Genomic DNA, 25,059 nt, shown 5'->3' with positions numbered 1-25,059 from the left:
GCTAAAAAAGCCAATGCAATTCTGGGCTGCATCAATAGGAGTATAGCATCTAGATCAAGGGAAGTAATAGTGCCACTGTATTCTGCTCTGGTCAGACCTCACCTGGAGTACTGTGTCCAGTTCTGGGCACCACAGTTCAAGAAGGACACTGACAAACTGGAACGTGTCCAGAGGAGGGCAACCAAAATGGTCAAAGGCCTGGAAACGATGCCTTATGAGGAACGGCTAAGGGAGCTGGGCATGTTTAGCCTGGAGAAGAGGAGGTTAAGGGGTGATATGATAGCCATGTTCAAATATATAAAAGGATGTCACATAGAGGAGGGAGAAAGGTTGTTTTCTGCTGCTCCAGAGAAGTGGACACGGAGCAATGGATCCAAACTACAAGAAAGAAGATTCCCCCTAATCATTAGGAAGAACTTCCTGACAGTAAGAGCTGTTCGACAGTGGAATTTGCTGCCAAGGAGTGTGGTGGAGTCTCCTTCTTTGGAGGTCTTTAAGCAGAGGCTTGACAACCATATGTCAGGAGTGCTCTGATGGTGTTTCCTGCTTGGCAGGGGGTTGGACTCGATGGCCCTTGTGGTCTCTTCCAACTCTATGATTCTATGATTCTATGATTCTATGGATTGTTTCCCAATGCAGTGCAAATTTAAGTCATAAATCTGTAAGATGATGTGTATCAGCTTCCTTGTTCTTCTGGTGGGGGAGAGGAGGAAATGGAGTGCATCTATGAGAGATATCTACTAGCAACTGTGCTACACAGTTAATCAACTAATGAAGTATTTTCCTGAGAAAGCTATTAAGCGAATGACTGCATGACTGGACACAATACCGTGTCAATCCTAGCATCAAAGACAGATGAGAGTTGAAGCTAAGAGGGAAAGTGTAGGTAATCTTCTGCACTGTATTTTTGGTTTTATAGTGAATGTGTTTAAAGAAACCAGTTGCCGTATTTCACCGCATAATCGTCACCACCACATTTTTCCAGCCCTAAAATTGGTTCCATAGCTTTCATGGCATAATAGTTGCAGAGTATAATTCAATACCAGGAGGATCCACAGAGGCGGGTTAGCAGTAGCCTTGATTCAAACCTATTACACTTCTTAGGTGTGTGTACATCTTTGGACGTGGGTGGCACTGTGGTCTAAACCACTGAGCCTCTTGGACTTGCCAATCAGAAGGTTGGCGGTAGGTAGGTAGGTAGGTAGGTAGGTAGGTAGGTAGGTGATAGATAGTTATTGGTGTGTGTTTTTCTTTTTGTAAATCTACCAAACAATAAAATAAAATTGGGATTAATGGGTTTTCTCAGGACGGTGGAGGGTGTGTGTTCTTTGGACCCTCGGTTAAGTGGTGGTGACACTCACCCTTCTTCTGATAGGAAATGTTTTGCGGGGCAGATGGCAAAAATGGGGGGTTAGTTGGGGAGGAGAGTGAGATCCATCTGAGGAATGTTGGGGGGGGGAGTATGGGCTGTATGCCTGTGAGTGGCTGAACACAACCACTGCTGGTATGTGGCTCCCAGAGGGTTGGCTAACACTGGATGAGACCTTTGAACCTAGAGATTACTCACCCTTGCGCTACACCATGGATGGCTGAAGCAAACAAATGGAGTTAGGAAATGTCCTGGGCGAGGAAGGATGGAGGGGCAGGGATGTGTACTAGAACACTGGGGGGAAATCCCTGTTTCCTAACCATGTTCTGCCTGCACTGACTCTGTGGCTATGGTGAGCTTGTTGGCATCCGTCTGCCTCGAGAGACAATGAAGTGCACCTCAGGGGTCAAACTCTGTTGTTTTTGCTGCATTAGCAGCACCAAAGTGACCTCTCTGGGGACAAAACCTGGGCAGTGTGTATGGAGGTCCTGGGCTGCCCAGATGACAAGATGCCCCTCCTGGCCTCACTGATGGTGGTCCAAAGGAAAGGAGAGCAATATGTTTGGCACCAGCCTGGCTTCAGGAATTGCTGAAAGAAGGCAGACAAGGTGCCATAATTGTCTTAGGGGCGCCACTATGGATTTGTGTAGGGTTTCTTTTTTACTCCTTAGCCATTTCTTCTCCCGAAGATGTCCCACAAGAGAGTAGAGGTTTGGGATCAGATATTTCCTTCTCCTGGATGGGCTGCCTTCCCATCTGCACCCCACTTTCCTCTACAGCACATGAAGAAACTGCCATTGAACTCACTGTTGGTCTCACCAGAGCCTCACTGAGGGTTTGTGACCCATCGGCTACCCTCAGCTGGTTTATCCAGCCAGAAAGCCGCTTCCCAGCAGTGGCATTACAAGGGGGAGCAGTGCACCCCAGGTGCCATGTCTGGGGGGGTAATAAGAAGGCACCCCGCAGGGACTCACAGCGGCACGAGCAGCCATCGCGTCGCCATAGTTGCATGTGGAGAATCCTCCATGGCTGCAGCCGCGAGCAGAGGATCCCAGCACTGGCAGTAAACCGCTATGTATAGCACATGTGTGGCATCGCACACATGCACTGTACGTAACGATGCCGCACATGTGCTGTACATAGTGGTTTGCTGCCAGCGCCACTCCAGCACCGTACAGATGGCAGTGGGATCCCTCCGTCACCGCTACAGCCACATGTAGAGGATCCTCTGTTCACGGTTGTAGCAGCAACGGAGGGATCCCGGCACTGTCCGTATGGCGCCAGCAAACTGCTATGTACAGCGCATGTGCGGCGTTGCTACGTACGGCGCATGCATCATACATAGTGACCCACACATGCGCCCTACGTAGCAACACCCCACCCCTGTGTCAGGAGTTCAGCCGACACTCAAGTAGGACCCGGCAGAGACACATGCCTGACTGACATGTTCCCTCCCTCCTGAACAATCGTTCAGGAGCTTCATAAGCTTTCTTCAGCCCAAACATGACAGCGACCGATGCCATCCAACACCGGCACACTTAGGGATCTGCAGAGTTTGCGCACCATGCGCGTGACAGAACTCCAGCAACTCAGCATTTTGGCTAATCTACTTTATTTACGTATTAACACACACAGAGCACTGCAACATGGCTCCCTCTCTCTCTAGCATCAGACAGCAAAGAGAGAAAGAGCAAAGGACAATAGTCCCACTTCACGGAACACAGTACCACAAACATCCTGTCTCCGTCACTTCCCACTCCGTGGAGTCAAAACATATACCATCATGTGATAGACAAAAATCCCATGACTGCAATCATGGATCAGGAATTCTAACACCCTGGTGTCACGAAGCCTTCGTTTCCCCTGCTTCCCAGTGTGTGGCTGCTGTTGCATACAGACAGCTTCTAGGAGCCACAGATGAGAGCTGAGTGCAGGTGGGGATAAAGGTGGACAAACTACCCCAGAAGAAGCCCGACATGTCCGCCACCAGAGGTACCATCTGTACCTAACACTCAAACCATAGCTTCTTTTTTCAGTGGCTTTTTGGCTTAGCATTGAAAAAGAGCAGCAGAGTTATGTCCTGGGTAATTCCCCCTTAGAAGTGCTGGCTGCCTTCTGGGCTCTATCTAATTGCTAACGAGCCACCACAGGTAAACTAAGGTAATAAGACTCCGCTGCCAGTCACCTTGGCCAGTGGAGCAATATGAAGTTATAACTGTGTGAAGATATAAGGTTGTTTTTTTCCAGTGCGTGCTATGAAGCTATTGAAAATTGCAAGGAATGTCCTACAGAGAAGACGTGCTTATTCCACAGTGCCTCCCAAACTTTCGGAAAACATGCCCTCCTTGCTTCCTTTGAAGACAATAGTAATGACATGGCAAGTCAGAATATTGCTATGATTCTGTTAGATTTGCCAACTTGGGGCTAATAGCTTAGCAGGTTGCTGTCTGACAGGTGCTAACAAGAATATGCAAATCCTTCCATTCCTCACTCGCTTAGCTATTATCAGAGTAAGAGGAAATCGAGCTTTGAAATACCTATAAACTTTGATTGAACTAAATTATTTAAATACTAGAATTTTATAGGCTATTTTTAGCCTAGGACTTGTTGAATCTTCCGAGCGACCTCCTCATGTCTGTAGCAGCAGCAATCAAGGCACCGGTTTAGCCAAATCCATATGTAATGCAAGTGTCTAATGCAAATATGGTTCAAAGAGGCACTTTGCAGAGGGCAAACCCATCCGCGTCTCAAGCTCATCTTAACACAGCCACCCAGGTGCTCTGGTGTGGAATGCAAGACTTGCATTTTGAGTACAGTAGAGCTACTCTAGTACTTCCTGGTTTATACAGAGCAACCCAAAGCAGCAGAGGAGCCAGCTCCTAGGGGCCAAGGAATCTTTTTTTTATATATATATATAATTTTTTTATTGATTTTCCAACACATATTAAAAAAAACAATACAAGACAATACATAAACAAACAAACATATAAACACGTATAATTTCTTAACCTCTTTTTCTTGAACCTTGTTTCAACGACTTCCCCATACCTCCCTTTTCTGCATCCCTGTTTTAAATTTTCCCAGCAACCCCTAATTTCAATACTTATAATACAATTTCTGATCTTTTTCCTCTTATCCAATTACTTGTCACTTTACTTACTTATAATTCACTTTCTTTAATCCTTTTTCTCTTACCCAATTATTTAATCCTTTTTCTCTTACCCAATTATTTGTCACTGCAATTCTGTTTTGCCTTACCCATGACATTTTAGCACTCATTAATTTTACAACAGTTCTTAAGATACACTTTAAATTTCTTCCAATCTTCTTCCACCGTCTCTTTCCCTTGGTCACGGATTCTGCCAGTCATCTCAGCCAGTCCCATATAGTCAATCACCTTTGTCTGCCATTCTTCCAGCGTGGGTAGCTCTTGTGTCTTCCAATACTTTGCTAAAAGAACTCTTGCTGCTGTTGTCGCATACATAAAAAACGTCCTATCTTTCCTTGACACCAATTGGCCTACCATGCCCAGGAGAAAGGCCTCTGGTTTCTTCACGAAAGTGCATTTAAGCACCTTTTTCATTTCATTGTAAATCATTTCCCAGAAAACCTTGATCCTAGGGCACGTCCACCAAAGGTGGTAGAAAGTACCTTCCGTTTCCTTACATTTCCAACATTTATTATTGGGCATATGGTAAATTTTTGCAAGCTTGACTGGGGTCATGTACCACCTGTAGATCATTTTCATAATGTTCTCTCTTAAGGCATTACATGCCGTAAACTTTATACCGGTGGTCCATAACTGTTCCCAGTCAGCAAACATAATGTTATGACCAATGTCTTGTGCCCATTTAATCATAGCTGATTTAACCGTCTCATCCTGGGGCCAAGGAATCTTCAACACACACCCCCTAAATTTGATGGGCCTTGCCATTCAAATGGTGTGCGTGTACCACATCATGTGATCAATTATGCAGGGCAAGGCTTATCTGGGCCCCGTGGTATTTTATTCAAGTTGGCACCCCTGCAAAGCAGGATGGGTAGGGAAGCGATGGATGAGCGACTACTTCCAAAGCCCTGATGTCTTGCACCGGCCATGATAGGGAGGAGCGTTTATTTCTTTTTGTAACCAGTGCTCCAGAGTAAAATGCCTCTAAGGGAAATGGAGTGGGTTTTAATCTGGTGGATCCAAGGCTGCATCTGCCCTGTCCCCAAAATGCCCCATTTGGACAAAATAAACTGAACTTCTTGGCAGGTTTTGAATAAACATTCACAAACTTTTTATTGATAACAGCTAGTTAGCTAAATTAAGGATCCGTACAATTTTGTAACATGCAGAGAATAACATTTGTTGATAAACCAGGGAGAGGAGCTGAGGGAATTCTGGGGGGGAGGGGGGTTACATTTTGGGGAGGGGGGAAATAGGGGGAATTAAGGATGATATGTATTTTGATAAAATGTTTTGTTGAAATTCCTAGTAAAAAAATATTTTAAAAAACACAATTTTAAAAAATGCCCCATTTGGGGCCTCACACTGGCTACCAATTGCCCAACCCCCACCAGAAGTAGAACTGCACCCACAGCCCCATCCACAGGCATGGTGAGGGCTTCTACAATGGACATGGCTCCTCTGTCCCTACCTAAATCCCTCCACATGCTACAAAGGATGGAAGAAGCTGCATCTAGTTCATGGGTAGGCAAACTAAGGCCCGGGGGCCAGATCTGGCCCAATCACCTTCTAAATCCGGTCCAGGAATCAGTGTGTTTTTACATGAGTAGAATGTGTGCCTTTATTTAAAATGCATCTCTGGGTTATTTGTGGGGCATAGGAATTCATTCATTCCCCCCCCCAAAAAAAAATATAGTCCAACCCCCCCACAAGGTCTGAGGCCCACTGCTGAAAAAGTTTGTTGACCCCTGGCTAGCTTCAGCTATACATTATTGTCAAGACCTAGTAGAATGCACAGTAATGGTGGGTTAGTGGTGGATTTATTCTGCTTTATTCTCCAATGCTTCCCCAAGTTATTGCTGTCTGGAGGGGTATAGCACAAAAAAAAGCGAGACAAAAGAAAGAAAAAAAGACCAGAACAATTGTGGTGTAGAAAGTCGTGGGATTTCATCAGGAAGTTATAGGATGTGCACTGATTGGAAATGAAGCAGTAGGACTGCCCCAAAACCTTTGCGGGTGGAAACAGTATTAAAAGTGGGGTTTGCTTATGACCACCCCAATAGCATCACAAGCACAAATTATCATGCATGCACAATAAAAAAGGATGTCTGAAGGATCTCTATATTGAGAAACGCAGTCTGCAAAACAGAGGAATGCAACTATTTGGCTAATACTGAATTCTGTGTTCATATTGGCTAGATATTTGAGGAGAGATGATAGGCAAATCCATTAGCGTCCATGAATCATAATCGAGTGAAGCAGAAGCCCTGCAAGGGAGCACTCAAGAGAAACTTTAATATTGCCTGAAATCAAAATTGAAGCTATTGTGCCCAATCATGGATCATTTATATGAAGGCAAAAAAAAAAATCTGCATTTTTTTGTATTCCTGTTCCTTTCTGCTGGTTTCCCCTGTGAAATACTAATTTATTTTGCAGATAACAGAATTTAGCTCACAGTTCTGCAGGTGAATAGCATATACAGTGGTACCTCGGGTTAAGACCTCGTTCTGGAGGTCCGTTCTTAACCTGAAACTGTTCTTAACCTGAAGCACCACTTTAGCTAATGGGGCCTCCTGCTGCCGCTGCGCTGCCGGAGCACAATTTCTGTTCTTATCCTGAAGCAAAGTTCTTAACCTGAAACACTATTTCTGGGTTAGCGGAGTCTGTAACCTGAAGCATATGTAACCTGAAGCGTATGTAACCCGAGGTACCACTGTACAGTGATCTGAGATTCAGGCTGTAGAGAAGGGACTTGCATCTAAGCTTCATGAAAATACTAGCCAGGACAACTGGAGAAAAAAGAGTCAGGTTTTGACAGGAAAAAAAGCAGAGTGAAACTATTTGACCAACTGTAATGATTTTTAGACAGCAAAAGTTGCTGACTTACACCTCAGGGTGCTGAAGGAACCAGCAGTGAAAATATCCATTAGCATTTGGAAATCTGTGCAAAACAGTACTGTATAAAAATCTCCAGTGAAGGTGAAATAATGAACTTTTTCTTTTTTTCAAGAAAAAAAAGATGTGAGGATTTACAAATCAATGCCCACAACTCATTTAGAAAGTAATTTGATTTTTTAAAAGAAAAAAAAAATCTAATAGCATCTAGAAGGAAAACAGGCAATCACTAGAAACTCAGGGAGGTTTGAAATACAGTTAGGAGATCAGGGCAGAAAGCATTGACTACTCATTTACACATTGATCTTTCTCCAGGACTTATATCTTAAAAGTGTATTGATGACTAGCCCCTGGGCATGATCTGAAAGTACATGCAACAAGCTGAACTGAAGCTTAAGTCTGGGACAATATTGTTGCATGCCACCCCAATCTCTGAGCAGCAGCAAGATTCCAGGGGTTCCAGGGGGCTAACCAGGGTTCAGTTTCCTGGGAATGAGGGACAGCAGTGACTGCGGTGTCTTTAGGATATACGGTTTATTTACACACATATATACACAACCTGGGGACGCGGGTGGCGCTGTGGGTAAAAGCCTCAGTGCCTAGGGCTTGCCGATCGAAAGGTTGGCGGTTCGAATCCCCGCGGCGGGGTGCGCTCCCGTTGCTCGGTCCCAGCGCCTGCCAACCTAGCAGTTCGAAAGCACCCTCGGGTGCAAGTAGATAAATAGGGACCGCTTACTGGCGGGAAGGTAAACGGCGTTTCCGTGTGCTGCGCTGGCTCGCCAGATGCAGCTTTGTCACGCTGGCCACGTGACCCGGAAGTGTCTCCGGACAGCGCTGGCCCTCGGCCTCTTAAGTGAGATGGGCGCACAACCCTAGAGTCTGTCAAGACTGGCCCGTACGGGCAGGGGTACCTTTACCTTTATACACAACCTGGGCCTAAGATGGAGGGGCTCGCAGCATTAACACCCCAGAAGGTATTGCTTCTCCCATAGACCCAGCCTTGGATTCAAGCAGAAATCAAGCATGCCACTCACGCACAGGTTGCTGCCTGCTTCTAGCCCAGCCCAAACACACACTCTGTGGCTATTGTCCTTCTCACTACCAGCCAGGTGAGAGAGGGAGCACAGAGCCACTTCATTTCTTACACTAAGGATCCATAATCAGGGGCCATTAAACAGTGGAATGATCCATTTGGTTTTAGCTCTTGCTGGATCCAAGAATTAGAAAGGACTCCGGCACATGGATATAGCCAGGATTTTTGTTGGGGGATGGGGAAGAACCTCAGTTTGCTATGTATTTTTATTGAATTTTATTTAGGGGAAGGCAGCTGCCCCTCCCTTGGCTACGCCCATGCTCAGGCATCATTCAGCCTAACCCCCACCCAAACTTACAACACTATGATGTTGTATATATAATCAGCAGTGCAGATTCATGCATCCTATTGATTTCAATTACACATGTAATAGGAATAAGGGGAGAGCGCTGATTGAAACATTTCTAATACTTACTCTTGTCTATATCTAAATCATGCAAAGCTACAAATCAGGTCACAGATTCTGTTTAGAAACAGTGGGTTCAAACTCCCAATACAGTGGTACCTTGGGTTACATACACTTCAGGTTACATACGCTTCAGGTTACAGACTCCGCTAACCCAGAAATATTACCTCGGGTTAAGAACTTTGCTTCAGGATGAGAACAGAAATCGTGCTCCAGCAGCACAGCAGCAGCAGGAGGCCCCATTAGCTAAAGTGGTGCTTCAGGTTAAGAACAGTTTCAGGTTAAGAACGGAACTCCGGAACGAATTAAGTACTTAACCTGAGGTACCACTGTACAGTGGTACTTTGGTTCTCAAATGCCTTGGTACTCAGACAACTTGGAACCCAAATCTTATTGGTTTCAGGGGTTATACAGTTTATATTAACAGTAGACAATAAACAAAGAGCGTGTTATCCAAATATTTTCTCTTCTCTTTTTACCTTGAATGATGGTCTCCCACAAAGGTCTATTGGAGATTTTTAAAATGAACACTTTGAGTACAATTTTCACTTGCATTCTTCTGGAAATCCTGGTATGGCAACAACAGAGTGAATCAACAGAGACTCTTGTAGCCCTGCAGGTTTTGTATGTATTTCATATATGCAAAGTGTTCCTTATCATATATTTGTTATAATATATGTCATAGGTGTATGCATTTTACAAACGTGAAGCATTGCTTATTACATATATGTATATTTTAAACTTTCTTCTTCTTTGGCGATCACTCGTAGCTGAGTAAGACCTACATTGGCTCCCAGTACGTTTCCGAGCACAATTCAAAGTGTTGGTGCTGACCTTTAAAGCCCTAAACAGCCTCGGTCCAGTATACCTGAAGGAGCGTCTCCACCCCCATCATTCTGCCCGGACACTGAGGTCCAGCGCCGAGGGCCTTCTGGCGGTTCCCTCATTGCGAGAAGCAAAGCTACAGGGAACCAGGCAGAGGGCCTTCTCGGTAGTGGCGCCCGCCCTGTGGAACGCCCTTCCAGCAGATGTCAAAGCGATAAACAACTACCTGACATTCAGAAGACATCTTAAGGCAGCCCTGTTCAGGGAAGTTTTTAACGTGTGATATTTTACTGTATTTTTGGTTTTTATGGAAGCCGCCCAGAGTGGCTGGGGAGGCCCAGCCAGATGGGCGGGGTATAAATAATAAATTATTATTATTATTATTATATTCCATAAACACGGTTTTAACAATAAGTCCATAAGTGACTGTGGAGGCCAATTTTGGATCCACGCGTCCTTCCACAGTAGGGACATCGGTTCCCTGGCGGGAGTTGATCATGGTGTGGATTTGCCAAGCGTGCCTTCCTCTTACCACGTTAGCATACCTATTGTGTGTCCATTGTTAATCATCCTCAGGTGGACCAACTGAAATCAATGGATGACGTTTCAAGTTTTAAAACACCTGCTGAAAAGGTTTCTACAGTGGTATCTCGGCTTAAGTACTTAATTCGTTCCGGAGATCCATTCTTAACCTGAAACTGCTCTTAACCTGAAGCACCACTTTAGCAAAAGGGGCCTCCTGCTGCTGCCGCACCACCAGAGCACGATTTCTGTTCTCATCCTGAAGCAAAGTTCTTAACCTGAAGCACTATTTCTGGGTTAGCGGAGTCTGTAACCTGAAGCGTCTATAACCTGAAGCGTATGTAACCCGAGGTACCACTGTATTTCGTCAGGCTTATGCAGTCCATCTTTCCATAACAGTTAGCTGGTCTTTGTTGTTTATTTCGTTCCCTAATAGTTAGCTGATTAGTTCTGATTTAAACGCTTTTATGTGTGTGTTTTAACTGTACACTTGCTTTGATCCACTCTGATCGTGCTGCAGTATATAACTCTCTCTTTTAAATAATAAAACAAACTTGCATCGATTAATTTTAATGTGTCTGTGCCCATTAGGACTTAGTTGACTTATCACCGTGTGCGTAATGTAATATCCATTGCACACACCCACAAACACACCCCTCCTGGTCAAACAGCCCACCCTCGTTATCAACACAGGCTAAGTTTATTGAAACTTGGGTTTTACAGCTCTGCGACCAAAGAATAGGACCCTTCGTCTCCCCCCCCCCTCCCCAACTCCCCTTCGGCTTATGGAACTGGCGGCGTGGGAGCGAGCAAATGCGCGCGCTCCTCCTCGGCGCCCCCACAGGCCGGCGGAGGCTGCGCGGGGTTCGCTCTCCTGAAAAGCAGAGGCGCGCGCGCCCGGGCGCAGCCGGGAGCCGAGCAGCCGCCAGCTCGGTCTCCCAGCCGCCGCGCGAGGGACGCTGCGTGTCTGCCCGGTCGCCTGGCCCTGCTCCGAAGTGGCGGGAAGGCGCCGCGGCGGGCGGAAGAGACGCTGCCTGTGGGGTTTGCTGCGTTGTTGTTTTTTGGCGCGCGTTTTGGGAAGGCGCCGCTTCCGACGGGGAGACGGGATAAATAAAAGAAGGAGGCTGGTGTCGCCGGGTCGCCCTCGTGCCAGCCTCCCAGAGAAGGAAGGAAGGGACTCTTCGCAGGAGAAGCGGCAGGTAACAACACCCTCCACTTCTTGTGACCCCGAGGCACATTTCGCTCTCCTTATAACAGGGCAGTCCGAAGCACGGAATACGAGAGAGTAAGCCCCCCTGGGTTAAGAGGACGCCTACTTCTGAGTAAACGTGTTTATAGGGTTGCACCGCACGCGTGTTGCATGCATCCTGACGATGCCTTGCCTTCTCTGCACTCTCCCTCTCTTTCAACCCTTCACACACACACACACACACACACACACACGCATCTCAGCTGCATACACAGCTGTCCCTCGTTATTCAGCAGTCCCACAGATGGCTTGTTTTATATTACAGAGCCGTAGCTACGGGTGTGGGGGGCTAGCTGTGTTTTATGCCCCATGTGACGCTTCCAGAGGGGGCGCCATTGAGGCTCCCAGCCTCTGTTTGTGTGTGTGTACAAATGTCGAACTGGCTCTTTGACCTGGGTGAAATAAAGCCTAGTTTCGCCCCTGTTTATTTTATATATATATTATCCCACCCTTCTTCTGGGGAGCTTATTATATTTTACTTTCCCGACCTTCCTATTTTATCCTTCATGTTGAGGTATATGGACTATTTCTAAACATTCAGATGATGCTCCTTGGGCATACTATACAGTGGTACCTCGGGTTAAGTACTTAATTCGTTCCGGAGGTCTGTTCTTAACCTGAAACTGTTCTTAACCTGAAGTACCACTTTAGCTAATGGGGCCTGCCGCTGCGCCGCCGGAGCACAATTTCTGTTCTCATCCTGAAGCAAAGTTCTTAACCTGAAGCACTATTTCTGGGTTAGCGGAGTCTGTAACCTGAAACGTATGTAACCTGAAGCGTATGTAATCCGAGGTACCACTGTATGTCGAGTTCTCCCCACTCCACTTCCCAATATCCCTTGACCATTCACACTAATCACTGCAGAGGTATCGTTTTCCCCATGGCTTAGAATCTAAACATTCATCTTTCCTTTGGAAGCATCATGCCTTAAGTGTGCAGTGTTTCTACACCATGTCCAGAATATGAGGAGACACAGAATCTGAATGCCTGATTCCGTTGATTGAAATAATTTGACAGACGAGCTTCTTGAGTTTAGCAGATCGCTTGGCGCAAGTATTGTGCGGCCCCCATCCTTGTATTGTTGTACCCAGCAACAAAAACTCAAGCTGATTCCCACAACACGCATTCTGCCATTTGTTACATGCATGCAGCTTGTTTCCCTTGACTTATCAACTGAATATGATTTGGGTGTTTTATAACATGCATTTTAGTGAATTTCGTAATTTTATTTGCTGGTGTTTTTTTTTTAGTGCCCTCCATTTTGCCGAACAGAGTTGGGTAAAATGAAATTTGTGCCCATGGTATTTGAATCATGAATGTAATGGTTAGAAGTAATCACTGGACGTTGCAGCCTTTGAGTAATGACATGTGGGAACTCACCCATACTGCCAGAGCAAGATGAAATCAAATGTCATTGGGGCAGTTAGCTGAAATCAGCACTGGTATGTCTGTTCTGAGGCAGTAGCAAAAAGCTCTTGCAGAATTTTTGAATTTAGGGGGTGCTGTTTTTAAGCACTACTTTTATAAGCATCTGAACATTCCATTTTCATATTCTCACAGCTCTCATATATTAGAATGTTAAGATTTATTGCTATGCAAGCATGTCATAAAGATTTGATCCTATCAGGTGATCTGGATATATTTCAGTGGTGTTGCTTTGAGTGAACTACTTTACATATCCTAATAAGCATCTCTTTCATCATTTTAGGGCTGAGTCTTCAATCAAATATTTGTTTGCCTGGTTCAAGATGTGAACTGTTCACCCATCCACAATGCTCACAGATTACGATTTAATTCCAGCTCTAGCGTTTTCTTGGACAGACTAGGTATATTCAGCTGCAAATATCTTGCATTCAAAAATGCTTTTCCAGCCTTGTCTCATATCCATCACTTCTTTCTAAATCATGTTTTCAAACTCACGTTGCCTATGTCTTATGCGTAGGGCTGAATATCGGGTCACAAACCATGGGCAAAGAGATCATGGTGGGAGGATAGACTTGCCTTGGTAAAACTAGCCTAAAATATTCAAGCCATGCCAGAAAATAATGTGGGGTCCTATTGAACTCACATCTGCATTCAAACAGTCATGGAATTAGCATGTGTCCTAAACTTAATTTATTTTTGCCACAAAGTCTTCTACTGAACACGCTTCAAATAGTAATTTAAAGATTATCTACCTTAGGTAGGTGGCACAAACTGGCATGGTTTCTATTCGTAGGTGATATTTAGCCAGAATATAACCTCAAGCCATTCAAAACAAAAACAGGAATTACCCAGAAATTCCTTTTTTCCTAAACTTACTGTTGCATTTTTCAATGCTTCGTAACAATGTATAATCACCCCATTGTTACCTGAATTGCAGGGGAGCAATTATCCTCATATTTTTAGCAATCTATAATGAAACATTTAATTGTATCAGAAAAAGCTGGCTATTCTACAGCACGTAGATGCATTGTCATATTAAAGGCCTGAAACACTCACTGAAAGGCAGTTTTAATCAGCAACAGCAAACTGGTGCATTCTTACTAATTTATCTTTCATATCCATTTTTTGTGAGCACTTGATGAAATCATCTAAGGAGATATGGTTGTAAAATTAACTCTTCTGTTCAAATCAATGGGTTTCACAGTGTGCCTATTCAGAAGTTAGCCTTATTGAGTTCAGTGGTGCTTACTCCCAGGTAAGTAGGTATAGGACTGCAGCTTCCAGTCTTCTTAATTGTGGTTTCAGTGAACGTTATCATAGAACAGTTGGATTTAGAACTATGCCCAGTGACAATAAAATCATTCCATGTGATTCAAAGTTTTAATCCAGTAGAGGTCACTGTAGCTCAAGAGGCAAAACATTCAGCTAATTAAAAAAACAAACCAACCTCAGACTTTATATCTGTTGTACTTATATTAACCTAATATTTCACTTTTGCCACCTTTTATTTTAATCAGATTATTTAAACTACACGGGTGTGGGGGTGGGTGGGATGTGTCTGCTTCAGAGCCGCACCTCCCTGTCATTTCACTCTCCCTCTAGGTTAGGCTGCCAGCGCTGCTTCTGCTAAGGAAATCTGGATGCTAAGGGGCCAATTGCAGGTGGGCACAGCTTTCTATAATGTGCCAGAGGACTTCACCCCAGCTGGTGTGTAGCGGGGACTATTTGTGAATCCCCTACATGGTACACCACTTCTGTAAAATGCAATAATATTTTGTTGTTGTTTAGTCGTTTAGTCGTGTCCGACTCTTCGTGACCCCATGGACCAGAGTGCGCCAGGCACTCCTGTCTTCCACTGCCTCCCGCAGTTTGGTCAAACTCACGCTGGTAGCTTCAAGAACACTGTCCAACCATCTCGTCCTCTGCCGTCCCCTTCTCCTTGTGCCCTCAATCTTTCCCAACATCAGGGTCTTTTCCAGGGAGTCTTCTCTTCTCATGAGGTGGCCAAAGTATTGGAGCCTCAGCTTCAGGATCTGTCCTTCCAGTGAGTACTCAGGGCTAATTTCCTTAAGAATGGATAGGTTTGATCTTCTTGCAGTCCATGGGACTCTCAAGAGTCTCCTCCAACACCTTAATTCAAAAGCATCAATTCTTCGGCGATCAGCCTTCTTTATGGTCCAGCTCTCACTTCCAATAATATTTTAAGTACCGTATATATGTTAAGTTTAACCACTTAATCCTGTCTCCCTGATTATTTACTGGGTTGTAAAAAATAAATAAATTCATATATACCCTATATGTTAAGGTGGATAAAGGATCAGTGGCAGTGAAAGCAAAGAAGTATCTCAGATTTTCATATTTAATTGGGAATGTGCCAGTCCTCAATTTATGATCTAGAACTGTTAGCAAGAAGCCTCATCTCATCCTACTAGTCTTGTAGTTCCAGGCTTCAGCAAAAGAAGCACAGAATTATTATAGGGGAGGGGGGATTATTAGGGAGAAGTGAGCTATGCTTGGTAGTGTTCCCACGCCAAGTTTATGTTGTCGTTCCCCACTTACACACACACACACATTTAAACATTAGCAGTTTTCATCATCAAATGTGTAACGTTAATGAAAAACAAAATTTAGGGCTACTGTGGAGTGAGATAATGTGCTCCCGAGCTGTTCAGTGTATGGATGAGTGTACGGTGTGCAGGATGGGGAGCGCATGGCTAGTGTCCACTATGTGCAGAGCATTAATAGTTCCAGCCTGGTTGGAAGCAGCACTTGGATCTCTATTGTGCTGCGTGTGTTCTGGGCAATGCTATACTCTGAGCAAATTATATTCGGAGTGATGCTGGCGAACCCCATATCTGACAATAGATACTGCTGATCTCCAAGAGAGGCAGTCCATTTTAGTGCTTTGTATATAAAGCCACTGGAAGCCGTCACCAGGAATAATGGAGTGAAGTGTCACCAATATGTGGAAGACACACAGCTTGTGTATTTGTTCTATCTGAATCGGGAGAGGCAGCCCAGGTTCTAGACAGGTGTTTGTAGACAGTGAATGTAATGTATCCAAGGAGTTGCTCGAGAGTAAGCAAGCAAATATTTCCCTGCTTGGCTGCAAAGCCTTGCTTTTGCTGCCAAACTAAACCTTATCTGTCCGGAGCCCCACTCTCCCGTGGCTGACTCAATCGCTGGCAGAATCCATGAGTGGGCGGTTCTTAAACTTTCCCCAGCAAAGCAACTCCTTGATGCCAATTCTGCGCCTTTCCTCTCTGCGCGAATGCTTTCTGTGCAAGGAGGGCGTGGGTTGCGGAGGACCCCTCTCCCCACTTCTCCCAGGCACGGAGTCCTGGGACCGCCTCGCCACTTCCGACTCCTGCAGCTCCTCTCCACTGGAGGCGTGTTTACTCTCCTCCGTTGAAGAGGAACTGCTCCCCACGATCCCTGGGGGCTCTCTATAATCCATTGGGCTTTTCCTCTCTCCCTCCTGAACTGATGGCAGTTCCCTGACAGTGAAGGACTGGATGTGCCCCAGCAAACAAATCTTGAATCTTGAAAACAATTGTGAAAAGACAACGGTGTCATGTGTTCAGAGTTCTGACATTCAGGAGGTGAGAAGATGGCCTGTTTTGCCTCCTAAAAGCTTCATTTATTTATCAACAAATAAATATTTGTATAGTTCGGAATTTAGCATAGAATCTGAAGCTCCAGCCCTAATACACAATGTGCAAGATATTTAACAACACACTCACCTTCAAATTTGCCTCTTTCTCTGCACCAAATCTTAATTTCTGCAAGTAGCTTATTATGGCTGTCACACAGCGTCCCTCCTACTTCCAAGTCTGTATAATGAAACCATGTGCACAGACATTCTCAGAGAGGAATGTTATGCTTGACATAAGGCTGCTGCTAAAAATAATGGCATATCTGCACTGAGTTGTCCTTTTCTTCTATATTTATTTGAGAGATTTTCTGTAATACTCTTCAACATTGCCAATCCTGGGTGGGCATTTTCATATGCATTACATCATATAAAAGCTTGGAAATCTAGATAAATTTCAATATGTAAGCTCCCTTGCCACATTTTTTGATATAATCCCATAGGCTCCACAAACAGCAGCCAATGATGTGGTGCAAGGGAATGCCTAGTATTATGATGTCATCACATGGGATTACTCATCCTGCATATTACCAGGGGAGAGGCAAGAAATGAACATGGGGGGTCCCATTTTAGGTTGCAGCCATATGTTGTATATAATGCATAGTTCTTTCTGCCTTTGCGGATTCCCAGACTTTGAAACTCTCTTCTCCCAAGGATAGAAAAAAAGCATGCATATTTTTATCGAAGCAAGCAAGAGATAGGCAGGGGATTCTTAGAGGTTCCTGGTACGGTAGTTAACTGCTAGATTCCCTTCAGTGTAGTGCTAATGGATGTGCTCATGTTCTATCTACATGTCCACATGTATGTTTATGGAAGTACAGTACCCCTTTGGGAGTCTTTAATCTGGACACAGAGGCTCTTGTGTTATGCTGCTCCTAATTTAATATTGCCAACACAAGTCTTGTTCATATGGGGAAAATAGCAAGAGCCACACACATTATTCTACTTGAATACTGTATTTACATCAAATTTCAGGCCGTAAGTAAAATGGCTTTGCGGCTTAAAGTGCCAAGAAAAAATGCAAAATAGCAAGATGATTAGTTTTTACCCAAAATCCACATTGCCTGGACCTTAAGCTTAGTTACTGATGTAGAGATACAAATAGATGGAGAGGAGAGATTTGCCTTTAAGGGGCTGGGAGGGCACTAGGGAACAGAAAGGGCTGCAGTGGAGGCTTAAATGCATAAGAGGAACATGCTCCAGTCCAAATAACTGGAGTTGGGATAACACAATGGTTGAAAAACAGTGAGACTGGGGAAATGAGAGATAGAGGTCAGAAAGAGATGATAATAATAACTTACCTGAAGGAAGAGATAAGTTATTTCCTGAGTTTCAGCTTGCAGGTGCACAGTCATGACTTGAGTCTTGATAAAAAATTTATCTGGTGATTTGAGTCTCTCAAGGGTCAGCCAGCTGCCTCTGTTTTCTGAAACTTTTGGTTCAGTTGTGGATGGGGTGGCCAATAAAGGTGGCCTTTAGCTGGATCTGTCCCCCAGTGTTTCTGGACAGGGACATAGCTATTTTCTTTTATCCACTGGAGGAATTCACCCTGCTTTCTATAAATCCTTCTAACAATGCTCCAAAAATGGAATAAACTCTGGCTTATGCATCTCACAAGGATCCTGAATAAACCCAAAGAAAGCAGCAAACATGACTAAGAGAAGGAGATGGGAAAGATGAAGAAAGGATCTAGCTAAAGCTGAAGAAGTTCAGCTCCTGCAGCCATCCTTGGGGAAAAGAGAAGCATGGAGAAGCCTAGCAAGCATTGTACCCATGAAACCAAAGAGGTTGGGGATTTGAGGAATGCCCAGTTATAGACGAGGGACTTCCTGTCAGGCATCTGCTCTAATGCAAAGGGTGATCTTGTTAAGGACAGGGCTAGACAAAGGACACAGGTCTATCTGCTGGCATCACAATGCCGTTTTCCCACTTCAGAATTTCTGCATGGTCATGAAAAGATTCCTGGGCCACTCACAGCATCCTTCTCAAGTGACCACTCAGGAAAGAGTGGAATGCAAAAAGGGTGCTTAATCTAATTACCAGCTTGCTGGAGGAAACAATTAGAGAAAACTAAGGGACGCGGGTGGCGCTGTGGTCTAAACCACAGAGCCTAGGGCTTGCCTATCAGAAGGTTGGTGGTTCGAATCCCCATGACGGGGTGAGCTCCCGTTGCTCAGTCCCTGCTCCTGCCAACCTAGCAGTTCAAAAGCACGTCAAAGTGCAAGTAGATAAATAGGTACCGCTCCAGTGGGAAGGTAAATGGCGTTTCTGTGTGATGCTCTGGTTCGCCAGAAGTGGCTTAGTCATGTTGGCCACATGACCCGGAAGCTGTACGCCGGCTCCCTCGGCCAGTAAAATGAGATGAGCACCGCAACCCCAGAGTTGTCCGTGACTGGACCTAACAGTCAGGGGGCCCTTTACCTTTACCGTTAATGGCCAAATAAGAGTGTATACTTGCATTAGATATAGCAAAAAATCTGGAGATGAGTCTAGCCACCATATGCTTGATGACACACCTATTTTAACCTAGCATTTGACACCTGGACTTGCCCTGTTCTTCTGTATAATAATAATAATGCTGCTTGCAACTAAGACCTATTCTTCCTGTAAGACCTATTGCAGTCGTTAAGAGTCGTCAACAGGCTCATCACAGCTATCTGCCAATCACCCATTCCCACCACCCTTCTGAGTAATACCCCTCCCCACCTTCTCACTATATAGAAGGATCTGGCAACTTCTGTTTCAGTGTATCTGAAGAAGTGTGCATGCACACGAAAGCTCATACCAAGAACTAACTTAGTTGGTCTTTAAGGTGCTACTGGAAGGAAAAAATTTTTTTTGTTTTGACTATGGCAGACCAACACGGCTACCTATCTGCTGCTTGCAACTATGTTATCTGCTTGCAACTATGTTATCTGTGTGACTGCTCGCTCCCATGCACCACTTGCTGTTCTGAGTTGTGATCAATTTAGCTTTGTTACTTTGCAATTGCACTGCACTCACTGCTCTTGCCAAGCCAGAATAGACACTCAATTTCAGGGCACCTGCAGGGTTCCAGCTGATCTGAGCTTCTCAGTAACAGTGGGATGAACAGAAGTCCCAGAAACCAGTGTAAATTATAACCCTGCAAATAATATTGTAAGTTTTTCGCCCCTCATTGAAGCATTAGTGCAGCACTAGCTAGTTTGTCATAGATTAAAATTAGCCCAGCCTGTGTTGCCAGTGAAAGGCAGTGGAATGTGAGATGGGGCCAACCATGTAAACAAGCCCAGCCACGCCTCGAATATCTTCCACTCTGGATTCAAGTGGAGAAAATCATTCTATAAGGCAGAGAGAGTCTGATCCTAGTTAGTTCAGCAAACCGTACTGCTTTAAAATCTTCTAAGGTAAGTCTTTTACATATGCTTGCATGTATATATGTTATGAGCCGTAACTAAATTGTACGTGTCCTTTTCTTGTTACACTGCTTGCAGTTCTGTTAATCTTCCTTTTGGGCCTGTTATCTTAACTTCAAGCACCAAACTTTACGTTTAATGTTTTGTATATCATTACTGATTTAAACATTGGTAGAGCTTCAGCTTAGCAAAGCAAGTTTTCTTCATTGCATTCAATTGCATAATAGATTAGCAATATGTTATTTTATTTTTTTTAAATGTTACTCTTTTCTTTTGGGGACAGTCTGATTTACACAGGATGAATGGTCTCTGCACTCTCCAAGAAAACTCTGGCTTATTTTGCCTGATAGTTTTCCTGTCTCCCCTGCCCACCTCCTCCCCACCCCTAAAACAAATGGCTGCAACTACATGGATAATTTTACATGGATAATTTTCTTACTAAGAAAAATATTATTATTTTTATTTAATAACAGAATTTCACTTATTCTTGTCACATATGGATGTGAATATAAAATCTTGTGCTTCAGTTATATGCTCTTTTAATCCAGTGGTATTATATACACATATGTATCAGTAAGGTTCATTCTGTTGTATGTGATGCATCAGCCACAGTTGCGCTCCGCTGACCTAAACTGTTTCCACAAATGACATACAAATTCTCCCAGGCATTTAAGCAAGGAGCCTTTTGTATTCATGCAGGATTTTTGTGACTCTGGAGGTGGGGCTAAACATGCTTCTGCAGCCAGACAGGATCATGTTCTCATTTAGTTCAGTACAGTGGTACCTCGGGTTACATACGCTTCAGGTTACAGACTCCGCTAACCCAGAAATAGTACCTCGGGTTAAGAACTTTGCTTCAGGATGAGAACAGAAATCGTGCTCCGACGGCGCAGCAGCAGCAGGAGGCCCCATTAGCTAAAGTGGTGCTTCAGGTTAAGAGCAGTTTCGGGTTAAGAACGGACCTCCGGATCGAATTAAGTACTTAACCCGAGGTACCATGGTAATTCCTGAATAGTATGGTCAAGATTCAGCTTCAGTTTACTTCTCTGCATGCTAGCTTTTGTGCATTGAGCTATTTGCAGGAGATCAGGTGAGCACAGACCCTGGTTCTTTGGTAGGGTTAAGCTTATTACACATTATGTCCAGCAGTTGGACAGTGGAATGTCTCTCTCCATTTGCTTCCCCCAAATCCGCGCCAGTAGGTTCCCCAACCCTGTGGAGCAGATTTTGAGGAGGACAGGAGGGCTGCAAGGGCCTGGAGAAGAGGAGGAGGAAGTTCCATTGCACAAGGAAAAGTTTTGCACCACTGTAATACTAAGCAAAGTCCTAGAATTGTGCTCTAGAAAAAGAAAAAATCCTGACAAGTGAAAGTACTTAATTTTTACTTAGGGAGCAATTCTTTATTTTTGGTAATGTTTGTCTTCCCGGCTTTTAAATAATTAAAATAGCCCTATCTTGCTTAAACAGAGAACAGCATGCTCCCATAATATATTGTAGTTTGTAGCCTCTTATTTCAAAGTAGCCTGTGAGAGGCATTTAATAATCACATCCCACTCTTTTGTGGAACACTGATAAAGGTAGAAATGCATTTCCAATGTAGTGAAACACCATGAGACATTATTAATGCAGTGTCACTGCAAAACTGATATTTAGCACCCCCATATGCTTAACAGGAATTTATTGTTGCTTAGCCGGTAACAGCGCAATCATATAATGCCTATTCCTAAGGATGCCTACGCAGAATTAAGTCCCATTGAGTTCAATGGGGCCTACTCGCAGATAAACAAGTATAGGATTGCAAACTCAGGTGCGCTCAGTGGCACGGAGTGCCTTCCATCAGCTTCAGCTGGTGGCCCAGCTGTGCCCCATTTGGCCAGGGATAGCGTAAGTACTGTTCATCTATGCTCTGGTAACCTGTAGGTTAGATTACTGCAATGTGGTGTACATAGGGCTGCCTCTGAAGACGGTTTGGAAGCTTCAGCTGGTGGAGAATTCAGCGGCCAGGTTGCTCACCAAGACCAAACGAGATCTGATGTGCATCCCCTGTTGTCTCTCCCCCTCCCCCTTTGCTAAAAGGAGCCACAGGTAGAAGATTGGGGCAGTGGCACAATGAAACCCTTTGCAAAAGCATGCCTCTGCCAGGATATAAGAGCTTTTTTCAGAGAACGGGCATGTCCCAAGTGCTTGTGAATATCTCCACAGTTATGGCTGGGGGTAGGCCCCAAAATTGGGCATTCTGTAGGTGGAGCAGGGTTGGGACAGAGGACTTGCTGAATCCATGACCCCTTTATTCCTTGAAGAAGAGGTCTCAGGAACAGACCTTCCCTCTGTGGCAGCCTGAAGCTAGTATAACAGTTCTCCGCGTTATTGGAATGAAAGAGAAGAAAAGGAAAAAGAGATGCACGGCAACGCGGAAACCCCTGCTATGCCAGCCTCCTACTCTGACTTGCCAGGAGCCAGCAGGGCTTTGAAAGCTGCTATTTACCGCTTCGTACCCCTCCACATCCCACATAGGAATGCACTCATACTCACTTTGTTGTTGAGCCTCATAAATATTTACTAGAAATTCAAATATGGGTTTGGAAGACTCAGCACTTGTTTGCTGATGAGTTTCTCTCGGGGGAAATTCTCACAAGGATTACATCCGGTCCATATTGATTGAGTTCTGTAGTGGTGAAAAGTTGTTTCTTCTTCTTCTGAGCGACACCACAAATAGCATTGTGGTGGTGATGTTAACCGATTGCAACACTCCTTGCGCTAAATCCTTAGCTCAGGAGCCTTGGAAAACCCTTTCATGTCTCGCGCGATCCCTGCGGTGAGCAGTCTGCAGCTGTTTTCAACTTATGTATATTAACACAAGGAGTTGCTCATCTGTATTTAGGGCTTCTCAAGGCTCCTACTGTAGATGACAATAGGCTAGTTTGCATGATATGTGCCTGCCTGTCTGACAGCCCTGATGCATGGATGGGAGTGAGCAGACACATCGCCCCACCCACTCACCTAGCGTGTTGTTCCCTTCTTATGCACACTTGGACGGATTGCCCTGCTTCCATCTATACATACACGGGGGGGGGGGACATCCCCACAATCCATGCACTTTGTATGTGCATAGCTAGAACCTGGACTGATGCCACAAGTACAGATGGAGATGGTGCACCAGAGGGATCAGAAACAGCTGTGGGCACTTGATCCCCTCCAAAAGGTAGGCCATAATCAAAGTGGCTAGGGCTCAAAAGCCTGGCTTTCTTTTAGATGACTGAAAAGATTAGCACCTCAAAGAGTACTATGAAACAGTGTGGGTGTGCGTAAATATTTCACATTAACTTGGCAGTATTCTGAAAGCAAGTATTCTTCCTCCTTTATTGTTGTGCTAGCAGCGGAGGCAGTGCAAACATACAGTGCTAACTTTTAACAGCAGGTAGTGCACAGTAGGAATCATCTTTATGTTGTAAAATTGGTTGTAAAATTGGGGTGCCACAGGGTTCTGTCTTGGGCCCGGTCTTATTCAACATCTTTATCAACGACTTGGATGATGGACTCAAGGGCATCCTGATCAAATTTGCAGATGACACCAAACTGGGAGGGGTGGCTAACACCCCAGAGGACAGGATCACACTTCAAAACGACCTTGACAGATTAGAGAACTGGGCCAAAACAAACAAGATGAATTTTAACAGGGAGAAATGTAAAGTATTGCACTTGGGCAAAAAAAATGAGAGGCACAAATACAAGATGGGTGACACCTGGCTTGAGAGCAGTACATGTGAAAAGGATCTAGGAGTCTTGGTTGACCACAAACTTGACATGAGCCAACAGTGTGACGTGGCAGCTAAAAAAGCCAATGCAATTCTGGGCTGCATCAATAGGAGTATAGCATCTAGATCAAGGGAAGTAATAGTGCCACTGTATTCTGCTCTGGTCAGACCTCACCTGGAGTACTGTGTCCAGTTCTGGGCACCACAGTTCAAGAAGGACACTGACAAACTGGAACGTGTCCAGAGGAGGGCAACCAAAATGGTCAAAGGCCTGGAAACGATGCCTTATGAGGAACGGCTAAGGGAGCTGGGCATGTTTAGCCTGGAGAAGAGGAGGTTAAGGGGTGATATGATAGCCATGTTCAAATATATAAAAGGATGTCACATAGAGGAGGGAGAAAGGTTGTTTTCTGCTGCTCCAGAGAAGCGGACACGGAGCAATGGATCCAAACTACAAGAAAGAAGATTCCACCTAAACATTAGGAAGAACTTCCTGACAGTAAGAGCTGTTCGACAGTGGAATTTGCTGCCAAGGAATGTGGTGGAGTCTCCTCCTTTGGAGGTCTTTAAGCAGAGGCTTGACAACCATATGTCAGGAGTGCTCTGATGGTGTTTCCTGCTTGGCAGGGGGTTGGACTCGATGGCCCTTGTGGTCTCTTCCAACTCTATGATTCTATGATTCTATGGTTGGTGATTGTTATTTGAATAGTTGGGCATGAGACTGAGAGCGTGGGGAAAGCTGGGATTTCTGTACCTTCTATATGGGTGGTTTTTTGTAAACTGTTCAAAGGTTCTCTTACAATCCAGTGGTATATACATTTTCTAAAAAAATACAAGGTGTGACCAGAAAATTCGGTGAATGGTCACAGAAACCGGACAGCGAGAAATATTTGAACATACATACCTTACAGGCCTTCAAAGTAGGTCCCCTCTGATACAACGCACTGTTGACAATGTTCGTAGAACTGTTGGAAACTTCTGGAGAAGTCCTCTTTTCATACTGCTTTCAGTTCCCTCATCACAGCAGCTTGGACATGTGAAATGTTGGAAAATCTTTGCCTTTTCGGTGCAGATTTCAGTTTTGGAAAAAGAAAGAAATCTGGTGGGGCCAGTTCGGGAGACTATGGAGGGTGGGACAACTCAGTAACGATTGCACACGGAATATGCAATTCTTCCGCCATCATTCGGATGGACAAACGCCAGTCCTGCATCAATAACTCATGAACTCTGTCGACATTTGAAATATTAAAAAAAAAAATTGTCCAGTAGCAATTTTTTTATATATTTCGACTGCGTCAGACCAA

At 44.6% G+C, this 25,059-nt stretch overlaps 1 protein-coding gene across 3 annotated transcripts in view; it reads left to right on the top strand.

Annotated features, from left to right (window-relative positions):
* Positions 1–11,160: 11,160 nt before the first annotated feature.
* The window catches only part of SGCG (sarcoglycan gamma), a 29,462-nt gene continuing 15,563 nt past the window's right edge, over positions 11,161–25,059 (top strand). For 2 of the 3 annotated variants that reach the window (XM_083609291.1, XM_083609290.1), the window contains exon 1: positions 19,848–19,991. The gene's annotated coding sequence lies outside the window, so the exon portion shown is untranslated. Of the gene's footprint in view, positions 11,479–13,236; positions 13,355–19,847; positions 19,992–25,059 lie in introns of those variants that run through there. The other variant, XM_083609292.1, reaches the window with a different exon arrangement.

Source organism: Podarcis filfolensis (assembly GCF_964270895.1).
Source record: "Podarcis filfolensis genome assembly, chromosome: 4".
Classification (NCBI taxonomy): Eukaryota; Metazoa; Chordata; class Lepidosauria; order Squamata; family Lacertidae; genus Podarcis; species Podarcis filfolensis.
The sequence above is the reverse complement of the archived record's forward strand: the minus strand, read 5'-3'. Positions and strand labels throughout refer to the sequence as shown.